This window comes from Drosophila ficusphila, unplaced genomic scaffold (genome assembly GCF_018152265.1).
Source record: "Drosophila ficusphila isolate 14025-0441.05 unplaced genomic scaffold, ASM1815226v1 contig_197, whole genome shotgun sequence".
NCBI classification, from domain to species: Eukaryota; Metazoa; Arthropoda; class Insecta; order Diptera; family Drosophilidae; genus Drosophila; species Drosophila ficusphila.
Genome location: NW_025064091.1, coordinates 2,057,779 through 2,073,594, shown reverse-complemented (window position 1 = coordinate 2,073,594; position 15,816 = coordinate 2,057,779). Strand labels below are relative to the sequence as shown.

At 39.2% G+C, this 15,816-nt stretch overlaps 1 protein-coding gene and 1 long non-coding RNA gene across 2 annotated transcripts in view; one reads left to right on the top strand and one right to left on the bottom strand.

Annotated features, from left to right (window-relative positions):
* LOC108102144 (chaoptin) overlaps nt 1–15,816 on the bottom strand; it is a 210,258-nt gene that overhangs the window by 153,008 nt on the left and 41,434 nt on the right. The gene's annotated exons all lie outside the window — the stretch shown is intronic.
* Nucleotides 13,685–15,029, top strand: LOC108101436. The gene is made up of 3 exons (XR_001772089.1): nt 13,685–14,020; nt 14,588–14,732; nt 14,787–15,029. It is a non-coding gene; the product is annotated as an uncharacterized LOC108101436 (long non-coding RNA).

Here is a 15,816-nt window from a genome sequence, read left to right as displayed (position 1 = left end):
AATATGAAATTGTATATTGTATTTTTTTTATTTTGGGCAACAAAAAAACGCAAAAACAAAAATTTTAAAATACGATTATGTTTTTATTAGTAGGTACCTATATAATAAAAATATTAAAATGCAATAAAAAATAACAGTTTTTAAAATAGAACCAAAAAGTTTTTCCATGTGTTTTAGATTCGGCATCATCGATCCCCGAAGGAAACGTATACTTTGATTAAGTGCGTGCTCCGACATTCCGGCTGTGAGATTGACTCATTTGCCCATTTTTGACGCAATGTCGCCAGCTAAAATGTTTTCCACTTTCCCTCTCGGCCAAGGCAGCCCCGCCCACTAACAGCCGCCCACTGCTTTTCCCATTTTCCACAGCGCCCACCAAGTTTATCGCGTTGTTTGCCCTTTGCGTTGTTTGCCTTTGCCGCTTTGTCAACACAAAAACGAAAGAAAAGGCAACAAAGAAAAGGGGGGAAATCGGGGAAAGCGGGTGAAAAGCGGGACCAAAAGTAAACGAAAAGGGTTGTAAAAACGTAATGGCGAGTTAAATAAAAGGGCGAACGTGCGCAGGGGGCCAGAAATATGGCAGCACTCACACAGGCGAAAAAAGCACAAAAATATATATTCAAAAGTGTCATAAATGTAATACAACTTTTCCCTTATGACAACTGCATACTTGGATGTGTGTGTGTGTGTGTGTGTTTTTTGTCATTTGTGTTGGCGCGTTGTTCAAGTGCCACTCTCCGAAAACTTCTCTCCGGCCAATACAAATAAAAATCCAGTTCCAATAAAATAAAATAAAATAAAACGAAATGAAATAAAGGAGGAGAAGGCCAACTAAAAAACTTGTATCGATGTAAACTTTGTTTGCACACAACATAATGGTGTGTGTGTGTGTGTTTGTATCCCCCGTAATGCGTTTTGATTTTCCAACGTACTCAATTTTCTCTGGCCTAAGCTTTTAGGTCAGGTAGCTGCACAGGCTTACATCGGAAAATGACCAAAATGCCGGAAAATGAAAATCACAAACTGAATTATAAATTTGAAAATGTTGCTTGCCGATCGAACGAGATAAAAACTGAATTTATAATAAACATGTTTAAACTGCAAAATAGTAGTATAATTTAGCACTAAGCCACCTGCAAAATGCATTTGGTTCCACTTAAGCTGTGCCAATTTTTTATTTATTCTGCACAGTTAGTATTGAATTTGAGAGAGCAATGAATGAGTTCAAACGGGACTTATACTGAGTTGAATTTTAAAACAAAAAATGTTTATTTCATGTGCGGTTTTTATTCAAAATTTGATTTCTAGCTTTTACTAAATTTAATAAAGAAATTAAACCAAAATACATATTACTTTTATTAATTATTTTTTCACTCCCAGTGTGCGCAAGTCAACAGCACAAACTAAATGAAATCCATAAAATTAATCAGCTTGAGTTCTCCCATTATTTTCAGCTAATTAAGTCCACTTATTACTTAAATCCAACTAATGGCAAATCCGCTTTGCAGCCAAGGAGTGCCGCGTGTGCCTGTTTAATTGAATGTGCTTCGGGAAGGAGTCTTAAGTTCACTGGAAAAGGTTAAGAACTGTGCAATTGCAAGCATTTTTAATAGGTTTAAAGGAACCAAAAACTCAATAAATTATTGAAAAAACACGGGAAAGCGAACATTTGTTAAGCGAGTTTGTAAATGGGAGGGAACAATGAGTGGAAGAGAAGACGCCTCAGCTTGCAAATGCTGATCTGAAATGCCTGCCTTGGGTCAAAAAAAAAAAACATATTTAGAACCGGAAACAGGAAAATGCCGCTCCTACAACTTCCGTTTCCACATCAGTCATACCCAAACCCACTCAGCGACACCCACACACACACATACCCACCTGAATCAGGGTACAAGCACAAAGTACAAGGCAGGAATTGAACCAGCAGTGAAAATAAATTAAAAACAAGAAAGGAAGCTAGCTTTGTCAGTCCGATGCTTAAATACCCTAAAAAAATAAAATTTAAAAACAACCACAATTGAATAGTATTTCCCTTATTCGTTATCTTGATTTTCCTATTAACTGGTTATTATTTCCATGGAAACTATATGATAACCTTAAAATAACAGTTCTTTAATTTGAATTTATTTTATTGTATTAAATTCTTATATCGGAAGTTACGAAGCTATAATATTTTTCTGATTGTTTGTTTGACAGAATTATGGTAAAGCAATCATGTTTTCAATTTGTAGCGTTTTTTTAAGAATTGTAAGAAATATATATCCATTTATCCTAAAAACTACGTTGTATGTTGTTGTAAATAAGTTTTTAAGTCTTTCCTATAGAAGCTTTATGATAAAGTCGTTAGATCTGATTCAACATACAAGCTTTCCATAAAAACATAACAAGCTGTTTCGGCAAGCTAAACCCTATGCACTCTTCTAAAAAAAAGTAAAGTCTAGAATTATCACACATCTTTTGTAACTATGTACTTCTTTCCTATTGTTAAATTGATACTTAATATTTCTGTTATTAGATAAAATAATTTATGTATTATATAATAATAGTAAACAAAACTGTTGGTTATGATATAGCCTTTAAATAATCAAGAGCTAAACTTATCGTTCACTTTTAAATTTGTTAATGCTTACTTTTTTGCCTATTTCATAGAAGAATTTAATAAAATGACAATCGAAGATGTGCCGAAAAAGATATTAAGGTTAAGCCGACTTCCATGTTACAGCCATATAATAAAGCATAAGGTTAGAAGTTATAAAAGAGTTGATATATCCCGAGATAAATGCTTCATTCTTGTTGCAACTGTTGGATATATGTTAGTCGTCCGACACATATGCAAAGAAGATTGGGAAGGTGTGAAATCACTAGTTGTTAAAACACGAAGCGACGGCTCGGCTTTTAGACTCCTCCTCAGAGGGTATCACAATTTCAGTCAGGGTCAAGAAGTCTCTTTCAGCGCGATAAAACTTCTGACCAAAACTTAAATACCCTCGGCAAGGGTATAACAACGGAATAAAAGGAGAGGTCGGGGTGCAAAAGAAATGGAATGAAAGCAAAATGGAGCAAAGGAAGCCACGAACTGAACTCAGCCAGACATGGAAAAAACACCAGACAAATAAACACGGAAAGAAATGGCATCAGGGTAAGCAAACTATTTTTGATAAGTCGCTATAGTATATACTCGTAGATTTCAGATGCTTTCCTTTCTGTTTTTTGACCATCCCAATATACTTGTTAATAAAAAATGATACTTATAGTTTTTTTCTCTAATTGGTCGTTATACTTTTAATCAGCAGTATGCGTTAGACTTTCATTCAAACGGACAAACATACGGACATGGAATTTTTAATTTAAAAATAAAGTTATTTAACAAGGTATAGCAAATAAACTCGGATGTATAAGTCAACGACTTAAAAATATTCTTATAGTTTTGATTAGCTCCCCAGTTTTTGTCAGTGCAGAGGCCAAACGAGGCTGAGGAGAAGCGAACCGTATGCGAGGCATTTGCGCCGAAAGTTGTGCAGCAGGAGGCAGTGGGAGCTGCCTCTTAACCCACTGAAGCTGTAGAAGATTGCTTAAAGTTTTATTGGTTGTTGTTTGCAAAGCAAAAACTTTACTTTCCGCGCTTTTCTAACGGTGCAAATACACACACACACACACGAAAAAAGGGGAGGGGAGGGGAGGGGGAGTGTGTGGCCAAAGTTGCCAATGGATCCTTTTTGGCCCTGGGCTCTCGCATCCTGCCGGCTCCTTTTGCTTTCATTTCGCCGCTCTCCTTTTCTTTTTCGGCGCTTTCTTTGCTTTGCGTCTATCGCTTTTTTATACAAGTCCAAGTACATGTTCCTTTTTTGTGAAAACTGAAACTGCCGTTACTCAAGAGGAGCCATTTCCATTGCCGCTTCAGATCCCATTTTCCCACTCCGATTTTCCCAATCCTCGGCGGAAGTGGAAGCCAAAGTTGAAGTTGCAGCCCAACTAGGAGCCAAAGTTAAAGTACAACTTAAAGTTGAGGTCATCCTCGACATTTTCCGTCTAATTTGTATCGAAGAAAGGCAGCTCTTAGCGACGTGAGGACGAAGGGAAGAACGCAACTTCAGGGTGCAGAAATTCCGATACAACATTTTGTGGGCAGACATTATTATGCTCTTGACCAAAAGAAAACAGCTTCCAACATTTTTCGGGGTATCGAATTCCGACAAGTGAAGTGTCATTCGACCCAACTTTTCAGCAAATAATACGGCCTACAGTCGCAATCTTTGAAGTAGTTGCATTTTTATTCTTAATATTTTTTTGTTGATCGGTCCATCATGTTGAAGTTGCCACCGCACTTCTAAACTTATTACCATAGTCATCGATTGTTCCTTGTTGACTTTAAAAATATACCAACATAAAGAATTATTGTTTTCCTCTCTTCAGAGAAATGTGATTGTTAATGAACAAAAAAGGAACTACGCTTTTTTGCCGTAGAACTAACCCCTTCAGAAAATAATATCATATTTATATATATTTTTTAAAAGTTTAAAATTATCTTTGAACATATTTCCTGTGACCTTTATGAACAAATCTTGGCATATTAGACAGTCGAAATAGACGTGATTGACTGTTACTGATTAAAAGAGAGTCTTGAACATTTAGCTTCGTTTCTTGCTTATCAAACATGTTCACATGTCAAATCCTTTAAATACCCTAAAAGTGTTCACTTTTTAAAACTTATTACTTAACCCAAGTTAATGCATCTTCCAGCAACACTGAATCTAACATTTTTTATTTAAGTGAGTTTACGTTTTTATGTTAACTTATTTACCACTACCTTTCACTTTCTTGCCAATAAATTCGCTATTTAAGTGTCCATGCACTTAAATGCTTCGTAATTTGTAAATTGCTCTCCCTTCAAAATTATGATTTCATAGCACCCAATTGGCAGCACCCGATTCATATTCATCAATCAGTTGCCCCAAACAGATCTGCACTCAAATTTGTATTCAATCATTTGGGGAATCATTGCGGACCACCCGTTGATTATCCTTTTCATTAGCGAAACACAGAACGGGCACAAAGGCCTTCGGCCACGCCCCCCATCACACACGCACACCCGCACACACACATACACACAAGCACACGCACTAGCGCCCCTGGAATGGCACTTAATGGCCGCACACAAAACATGGCTAAACTTTGTGCAAACTTTTCACAAACACACTGCGCCACATGTGTGGGTGTGCGCTATGTATGGGTGTGCATATGTGTGTGTGTGAGGGTGCGGTGTGGGTGTGTGGAATGTCATTGGCGGAAATTGAAACGCACATGACAATCCATTTCATCAGCAGTTTAGTTGCCTTCGAAACATTTCAGTGACGGCGAAGAATAAGAGTTGCTGAATTTCTAGCTATCTCCCGCTAGTTTTGCCTAGGAAACTCAACATAAACTTCTAAAAAATATTTTCTACTGAGCTCTGTACATGCTTACCATTGAAAATGGTTACTATTAAACTATGAACAACATCTTTTCCCTAAAATAGACGAACCAAAGGTATGCTATACAAGGCTTATACTTTTACAATTTTCCGTTATTCCTCTAAGAATTTTACAAAACAAATATATTCTTTACAAAAACAAGAATTTTTTGCAATCTAACGGGGTGGTACCCAGCTAAAACTTTCGTAAGAAGAAATCAGTGTTTTCTTAAAATTGGTTTCCCGTCGTAGGGGATTTTCAAAACACAGTTCAAAGATCAACCATTCGGCGACAGACACATTTTTTTCTGTTCGCTAAAACCAAATTTCCATGAGAGTCCTGTATATGTTTAAGTATTATGAACCCTAATTGTACAGTTACGTAAGGTGAACTGCATTTAAACGCACCTTGGTAATATCTTCCCTCACCTTCCATATCGTATTGACAATATTTAGTTTGGCTTTTTTACGTGGGGCGCACGTGGCACTCAGCTCAGATTTGGAGTCCTGGTGGGGCCGGAGTGTCCAGTGAGTACGACGCAGTAATCGATGCCTTGTGCCCGTGATTGTGTGCATTTTTCCTCTGTGTGTATGTGTATGTGTGTGTGTGTGTGTGGGTGACGTGATGTGAGTGGCAGCCACTAAGCCAAATCAACAAAAATCAACATTTCAACAACAAAGTCCTTGACTGTTAAACTTAACCGGGCACTGCCTCACACACTGACACAGACACACTCGCACACACTCGCACACACTCGCACACACACACACACGCATTGGGAACGAGATGGGTTTGGTTCGGAGGAGAGAGAGAGACAGCAAATGCCATAACAGGGCATAATAGAAAAACTGTGTCTGCAAGCATCTTGGGGCTATAAGCTCCATGTCCACGACATTTTCTGGGGGCTTCCGGGGCTCGTAACACCCCCCTGAGTGTATAATCAATGTCAGTCAATATTTTGCCACACTCTTCAGGAAAAAAGGGCCGCAAAATTGGGCTGAAGGACGCGGAGGAGTGGGGCGGCTGCTGGCAAATGGAATTGAATTGAAAAAGAATGAAGAACCAAAATGAAAACGAAAACGAGATCCGGAACGGAGGGCAACAATAACAAAACTAAATTACATATGCACACAAAACTTGTCACTGTGTTCACTGAGAAAAACAATGGATACCTGATTGTAGTAACCTTAAAAGGATTTTTTTGGTTTATTTAAAGGAATATTTAAGTTGATGTACTTGAAAGCAAATAAATAAATACCACTAAGTGGCTCTTGAAAATAAAGATCACTATTTAAAATACTTCAAAAACAAGAGAATCACTTTTTTAATTAACACCAAAACATGGTTTAAAATTAAAAAAAAAAACATTGCTACTTAAAATGTTGTCCTAATTACGTTCTCCTTTCTAAGTTGGCAAAACTTAAATTTAATGAAGGAACTGCAAGTACAACAACAAGTAACAGGATCTGGAAAAGTTAGTCCAATGTGCTACTAGATTTTTGGCCAGTGTATGTGCGACTCTTTGTGTGTTTAGTCGTTATGCTAAATGACAAGAAACAAGCCAAAGAACAACAACAATGGCAAACACATTTTCTGATTAGTTTGCAAAGGCCACATTAGTCCCCGGTTGCTTAGAAACGCTGACAAGCGGCAAAAATGTATATAAACGGGTCGGCGGAAAGGGACGGATGCCTCGGAAAGGGTCAGTGGGATAGAAAGAGACGGCAGTGTCGAAAAGTATGGAAAACTTTCGAGGCAAATGCTGCATACACAAACTTTTATTGTTTAAAGCGGTTTATCCAAACTTTAAGTTTCGCACAACCAAACAACTCCACCTCTTGATTGACACATTCCCCTAATTATCTTTTGAATCGAGTTTAAATTATTCAGTCACCAAAGGTCCAAAACGAGAATTAGGGGGATGCAACTCGAATTGGGAATGGAATCAGATTTTCCGTACTGATTTTCCGGATTTCAAATCAATAAACAGAGAGCCCTTTCGAGTAGAAATATTTGACAATGTAATTGTAGGTAGCTACAAGAGGAAGATATTGTCCGAATAATAAGTGGAGTTCGGTAATAAATGTCAGGCAGAATTATCCTCTTATTAGTTGTCTGTAGGATATCATTTTTGCATGTCATTTTCTAACAGAACAATTTAATTCTAGATCTAGATGGAAAGAAAGTTTTTGCATTTAAGCTATTTGGTTTCTTCTGACTTAAAACGACTTTACCTTATGGAAGTCTTCCATTTCAATTCTAATACCAATAGAAATTGTGTACTCTTTAAATGGAAAGATAGCACTATTTTTAAGATATTATTTTAAGTGTAGAGCCCAGTCTTTGCTCTTGTGTTTTTATAGCATTTGGTGAGCATACATTTTAAATGGTTACCTAATATGTTATATCACATTAACATAAAGTCCAACATTTTTTTCAATTAATATAAAAGTGTATACAATAACCAGCATAACCAGTAACCAGCCTACGCAAATGGTAAATTTGAAAAACTTTTATAACTGACTAAATTGGTAAATATGCAGGCAGATATTAACCATTGACAAGGTGAATAAGTTACAAAACCATTTTTTATCGAGCGAACAATTTTTTTTTTTTAGAAATTCAAGCTGGATAAGCACCCACAGCAAATGGCTCCCATGAACTCGTTAAATAGTTTTAATCTTTTAAAGTTGCCCCTGTTCTTTTTACTAGTTGTCATTATCGTGTACGCCTGCATATAAAGCTATATATATAAACATATATATATATATATATACCCATGCACATTAAACGGTTTCGCTTTGTCAGCAAAGCACTAACTCGCTGCTTCTCTTCCCAAAAGCTCCGAAAAATTGACCTTAATTGTTAAAAAAAAGGAGTTTAAGACCATGGTCGCGGTTTTTAAAGCCAGGGTGAGTGGGGTTTTTTCTGTATCTGGCGTCGTCTATTAGCACCATTTGTGACCAGACTGTGGCTTAATTTGTTCTCCATTATACACACTTTTTTCACACCTTTTTTGAGAATTTTATCTCTTTACAATTTCGCACGCATTTCCCCCAATTTTCCTTTGTCACTGTTTAATAGCCACGCCCACAGAATATTAATGAGCCGTCGTCCTTAACACGCTCTTGAATTAGTTGCCAAGCGCGATTTGCCGTAGTTTGTTCACCTTGCGCAACTTTTCCTGATTTTCCCTGGGCTAAGCAACAAGCAAAAGTGAGCGGGAACATTCTTGGGAGGGTGAAAATGTCTTAGGAAAAACTTTTATCCCTTTCCGTACCCGCAAACACTTGCGGTCCTGTACTTTTCACCTCTGTTAGCCGTATTCAACAATTTGGCATTTTAATGTCTCTCGGTTTTCACTGGATCACAAAAAGGGGTTTCCAAATTATGTTTACCGGTAGCCAAACACTTTAATAAAATTCGGCTTAACGGCCAGCAGAAAATTTGAGGTTTTGACCGACTTAATGAGAAATTAATTTAATACTCTTTCGGTGTTTTAAAAGGTGTGGATTTGCGTAGATTTAATACTTATATAGATTTCCAAAGAGTCTTTAACATAAAGTGGATGTTTCTATTGTTGTTGTTATATTAAAATGAACTGTTCTGTCAGAGGAAATAATAATTGGAAACTCAAAAGTAAACTTCTTATTTAAAAAATACAAAATAGAATACAATTTGATATTTTAAAAAGGGCATTTCCACTTTCGCCTGAAAGAAATGTTTTTGTTTTGCTCTTCGCATTCCCAGAAGTTGGACCACTTCATCGGAACTTTTTTTGACGGTTCTGGTTGTTCGCTTTTTTTTGCTTTTCCCAGTTTTTACGCATTCTTTTTTTGATGTTTTAATTTCACTCGCTTTATTCAAAACCTTTTCTCCGCCATACTTTCTTCCTTCCCGGAGTTTTCGGCTGTTCCTTTTCGGCTGCGAACGCGTTTGGAATTCGGCCGATGAAGAGAAAGACATTCGGCCCATAACAATTAGGCAGGGCTTTTGGTCGTGTTTATCCTGCGTAGGCCAGCATGTTTCCATCGGATTGGTCCTTTGTACTTTTGCCTTTGACTTTGACTTTCAATGACTAACTGGGCTTTTGTGTTTTCCCCGCGCCGTTTAAGTTGCTGCTGGTCAGCGCTGACGTAGGCACTTCCACACAAACACAAACACAAACGCAAGTGCACTGTGCGAAATACGAGACTGAATCAGCTATTGTATAGCTATAGTTTATAAGAATCAGACATTTTTTATTGAGCCTTAACTGAAGTCTGTTTGAAGCCTACAAAATATTGATTTGCCACGGATAGCAATTCAGCATCGATTGATACATTTTACCTATATTGTTATATCATCATCATCAAAGGGGTATATTAGGTGTTGATTTTCCTAGTACACTTTTCCGCAATTAATTTTGGGCATTCCAATTTTTATTTTGCTTAAAAGCTTGCAGATGTTGTGTTAAAAACGCGTTTGACACTTCCAATTATCTTTTAATTTATTTGATACATAGGTTCGCCACTGAAAACCTTTTTATTTTAATTTATATAAATCTTGGGCTTACAGTTTTTCTTTCTCACACTAAGGCCTTTTACCTATGTGTGTGTGTGTGTGTGTGTGTGGGTATGGGATGGTGTTTGCGTAAAAATGTCATACGCCAGCAAAAATTCATTCGCGCGTGTCCTTGTGCCACTCACCTAAGCCCGAAACTTGGTCCTGGCTATAAATCGACCCCGGGCTCCGATGGTTTCCGATGCGAGCGAATGTTGGTGAGGAGGCGGGGAGGGGGAGGGGGAGGTGTAGGTGGTAGGGGAGGGGAGGGGAGCTATGATTTATAAATGAGCTGCTGCAATACGCCCACTTCCTCCTCCGCTCCTGGCCTTGTCACACAGCTGCCACCTTGGGCGGCGCTTGCAATTGACCTGCTCATAAATGTTTCAGCGGATTTGTCACCGCAGAACCGCACATTGTTCGTCTGACCGCAACAAGAAATCGATTTGAATAATTGCAAAGGCTGCTAATCTTCGGCCGAAAGCCGAAAGCCGCAAAGAGGAAACCATGCAACCAGACGGAAACGGAAGACAAAGGAGCCAACTCATTATCGATGGAGCAGGGATTAGTTCGGACCACGAATCCCGGACTTTTGAGGTGAAACATCGTAGCTGACTTGCTAATGCGATCGAGTAAATGAATTATCCATGGCTCCATTCAGATTCAGATTCAGATTCAGATTCAGAGTGTGTGCACACTCCACACACGTCGGTCGTCGGTTCTTTTGCTTTTGCTTTTGCTCCGCCCACTGCCTACTGCCTACTGCTGCCCACTATACGTAGGCATCCCCATCAACCCTTTGAAGTCCTCTATCCGTAATCTTACCCCTAGGGACCCAATTTGCTGAGCCATGCTTCCACTGCCGGTGATTGTTTGTTTATTTTATTATTAAATTACACATAATTCGCTCAGGGCTGGCGGGTGAAAGTAGGAGGGTGCCTGGTTGCTGATGGCTGGGGGTAATTGAATAATGCTTAGCATTGCCGCTTGAAAAATCTCCTGTGACCTTTGGAAGGAGCTCCGGAATGCTGCAGAGCTCCTTTTGGCCAGCAGTGATGCCAGGCACACATGTTTATGAGCGGCGCAGCTCGGTAAATTAGCCTGTTCTGCCGAATTCTCACCCTCGCAGGCGGAAACGCTTGACTGCTCTCATTAGACGGCTTACTCGCCGGTTCCGACTTGATTCTTTGGCTTTGACTTACACTTTTCAGCCCGTGTGTACATATCTGAGCATCTGTATCTACAGCTGGATTCTGGCTGCTGGCTTCTGGGCTCTGTATCTTCTGCCTTGTGTGCTCGGTCTCGGTCGCTTTTGTTTTTATTTTGAGCATCAAATGTTTGTTTTGTTTCTGTTTTGCGCCGAAATTGTTCAGCGCTTGTGTCCTTGTCTTTATTAAAACTTTGCCTGCAGCAACAACAGGACGAAGTACACAAATGTTCTGAGAAAATTTGGGTTGGCATGTGAAGCCGAACTTCTGCGACTTAAAACAACGTCCAGAACTAAAAACTCGCAACTTGCAATTGGATATATGGCCAGAAATTCGTTTGATGCCCTAACCTTATACACTTTTCGAAACCATTCAAAGACTTATGCACAGAACCAAAGTGATTATTGATCTGAGCTTCCCCTGATTTTTTTGAAGAAAACTTCGTATGAATATTTTTCCCCGTGCAGTCAGTGAAAGACAGAGACGGCAATGGGCAAATGGAAGAGCGAGATGGCGGAGGCCGAGAGCCATTAACATTTCTTTGGCTTTCTTTCGCTTGTTTGCCTACACTTTGCTGGCCCTGTTTTCCGAATGTGGCTCTCTGGCTTATCCTTTTGGCCCTCCACATGTGCATGTTGCCGCTGGTTAAATAATCTTGTTCTCGGCCCACCGTCGAGTGGTGCTCCAGAGTGCGGTGCTGGTGCGGTGCTGCTGTGGTGCGGGTGTGGTGCGGGTGTGGTTGTGGTGTCCGGCTGACTAACAGTTGACCCCCAAAAACAGGCCGAGCCTCGTCTTTCAACTTGACTTTCTGCCTCTGCAGCTCGCAGGCCTACCGCCCCCACCAATCCCCTCACCCTTCCACCTTCCCCTCGGAAAATGCAATTCGTATTCATGGCAACATGTGCAGCAAGGACGTCCACTGCTTTCGTGGCACAGACCACATGCACTGTGCGAAATCGGTTAGCTTTCTACTGAATTTTTGTGGCATAAACCTTTTAGTCGCATAATCTGTTCGATAAATATTTTACTCCAAGGAAGGTTCACAATTATGCCAGCCGTGCTTACCAATATTTACTCATCCCTTTTTAAGCCACAAATGAAGGCGGATTTTCGCGTGTATCCACCCACACATTCCCACAAACACACACACACTCCAGACGGCTAACCCCACATATGTGCACTCACACACTCGTGCACATTGTATCCACTGCTGAACTCTTGATTACTGATTCTTCTCTTGCGACCCAGCTGCGGTGTGCACTTGTCTTTGATTTTCTTTATTTTTCCAGCGCCCTCTTTATATTCCCCTCTCCACTGGGCGGAAGAAGGCTGGACCCGATTCGGGGTTACGTTTGCTCCTCTAACCTTTATTACGTTTTCGCCGGGGGGAGCAGTTGGCTTTGCTTTAATGAGCACAATTTTATTACCCGCTTTAGCGTTTTCCTTTGGCCCCAAGGCCGCGAATCCACCGCCCACCAAACCAAAAATCATCCTCGGCAGCAGGACAGTCCTGCCTTTTGGCGGCGTCGCTTTATGTGCAAAACGAATTTTGAACATTTTGTTTGACCATTTTAGCATATTTGCCTTATGAATTTCACGAAGAGGCTAGTCCGAAATCAACTTGACCAAAATGAAAACAAAGAAATATTCACCCAGCCTCTCTCTACATTTATTCCCATTTCTTTCAGAGAATTTCTTTGCAAAGCAGTAAGAGGCAGAAGGAAACGTGTTTAACCGATAACTACAGGAACTAGACGAACTACTCACACAGCGTAAGGTCGTTGTAAAAATTGGACACGCCCATATCTGCGCCCACAATTTAAACAGTATCAATGACCTTTTAAAATAACTTTTTGCTCCTTAGTTTGGAAAACTTTAAACGGGGTTTTTAAGACCTCAATTAATATATTTGATTTTGTAAACAGAATATTAGTTATTTATTAATCAAAGGAATCTTGAGGAAAATTACACAATTTTTCTATTCTTTTATTGGTATAAAAATGTTTCAAGAGCTCAAAGCTGAGAGCGAACTTATTGAATTATCGAACTGTTATGGCTACAAGTTTAATTTAATGATGGATCACATGAAGCGAGTTTAGGGTAATTTATTGAAGTGTGTTGTTTTGCAGAACTCAGAAAAAGGTTGCACTAAAGCAGCTTGAAAAAGACTTGAAATGGTATTCCCTTTGCTGTCTGTGCCTTTTCCCTCGTTCAACAAAAGGTAAGCAGAGAGGCAATAAATAAGAGAGTGTGTGTGAGTGTGTGCTTGTGTGTGTCCAAAGGAAGGACCCAACAGGAAGGACAGCAGGATTCGACCGGGCATTAACAAGCGCAAAGTTACACGTTCCTAAGACGATGCACTTTAAAAATAGTTGCGTCTCAGCAATTTGCAACCATCTCGTGAAATTTAATGCTAAATTACTTAGATAATATTATTTATATCTGCAATTCTTCATTTCAAAAAAGATTTCCTTTGTAAATTGGATTTTTGCTGGCATAGTTCTAGGAAAGCAGGAGCTCCACAGCAAAACATCTTTTCATTTGTAACACATTTGCCTTTGAAAATATTATCGTTCGGTGACCTTTTGCCTTAGGTTTCCCAATGGTCAGTGCCCACTGTTTGTGGACCTATTTGTATAAGTTAACGTGAGCAATATTTACTTACTGGCCTGATAAGCAGTGCCTTTGCACGGAGATTGGACGAGGGCAGGACGCTCTGCTCCTCAGACAGGCTATTAAAATCTGAAGTATCAACTATCCCAACCTCTTTCCCTCTCTTTCGCTCTCACACACACAGACCGAATGCCGAACGAACCCACTGTAAGTACATCCATTTGTTTATACTTGCGAGCTGCCGCCCGTTATTTGCTTAGACAACCAAATCAAATTGAAAAGTAAACTCAGTTAGCATTCAAAAGCTACAGAATGTATTCCACCTATGGCTGTCTGCGGGGATATGAACGTATCTGTGTATCTGTGTACTTGTTTAAATGTTTGTGTGTGTGTATCTGTGTGTCTATGCAAAATGGCGTCGGATGTGTCAAGTTCCTGGAACTGGTCAGCTACGTGGAAAGTTGGCGAAGTGAGCAGGCCAGGAGTGCTCCACCCATAAATCAAATATCAACATCTTGCATCGCCGTGAACATTTTCGGGGAGTACCAACTTCGGCAGGTGCTCCAGAATTCCCCAGGAAACCGGAATTAAGTATCTTTCATCAAAAAAAAACTGTTTTTCAACTTGGTCCTTCTACAAGATAAATTACAGTACTCTTGCGGGAGAAACTATATGATCACCTCCTCCATGATTATTGATGTAGACGTATTAGTTTTCCCGGTTCTACTCAGCTAAGCTTCCTAAAACCTACCAAAAGTGTTTTTCCTACTACAGGTGCAGTCACGGAATGGAAAATCTAGTAGTACGATCCAATCAGTACTAGTGAAACATCCATTGCATGGGATTAATAAAACTAAGGGGTGTGCTTCATAGGACATGAAGAAAATCAAAGTAAAAACTTTCAAAAATGGAACTGATGGTAGGGTAAAAAGATTAACTATTTAGCATTCTATATCTATTCTAATCTATACAGGGTTTTTCAAGGTGGCATATCCTAATCAAAAGTTACAAAAGGTAAAAAGATTGTGTAAAAAAAATCATGAATATGATATTATTTTACACTTTTAAAATAACTAAGATGAAAATAGGAACACCATCGCCAACTTTTATATTTTAAAAGCAACATTGACAACTGAGCAATGAATTTGTCGAAAATTATGCAATGCAAATATAAACTAAATGCGTTTCCTAAATATGTTTGTAGGTAAAAAGAAAAAAACATTCACTATTGTATTATTTTTATATCTTACTTTCCGAATCAAAATTAAAAGCTTGTAATTTAATGTAAGCTAATTAATCTAAATAAAAAAATTTTCATTTGCAAATACCTAAATCTGTTTAAACCGAATCTAAAGATACAAACGGCCGATCGTCTTGGGCTTCAAGTTAAGTTTTTTAACCAAAACTTATTTTTTTTTAAACTAAAGTTGTATACAACCTTGCCTGCTGGCAGGCTATGGTTTTATCGATTCGAATGGTGATGCTGCTCAAATTTATATATTTATGCTATAGGGGGTCCTTCACTACGTTGCAAACTCCTGACCGAAAATGTAAGACCCTCTGCAAAAGTAAAGCAACACACAAATTCATAAAATATCCTCGTTCGAAATTACTACAAGGGTATATAAGCTTTGGGATGCCGATACTGGCTTCCTTGCTTGTTTTCTCGGTGAAATCCCCGAAAAGTCCTCCAAATCCCACTGTGCCGACTCTCGGATCCCTTTTTCGAAATCATGCAAATAGATATACAATAATCATAAGTATTAAGCCATACGAGGCTCAGTCTGGATGGATGCATTGGATATTCGGTGTTTCTTCCTCCACTTTCCTGCGAAGACAAAAGCCCCGGATTTGGAAATTCGCGCAGCTGCGACAAAGGTGGCCCGGGAAAATCCTGGGACGTTCAGCATCAAAATGATTCAGGCGAATGTCGGGCGGACTGAGCCTTTGACTAAACATATCACATTGGCAAAATAGACACGGAGCAGCCAGGAGTCGAGACA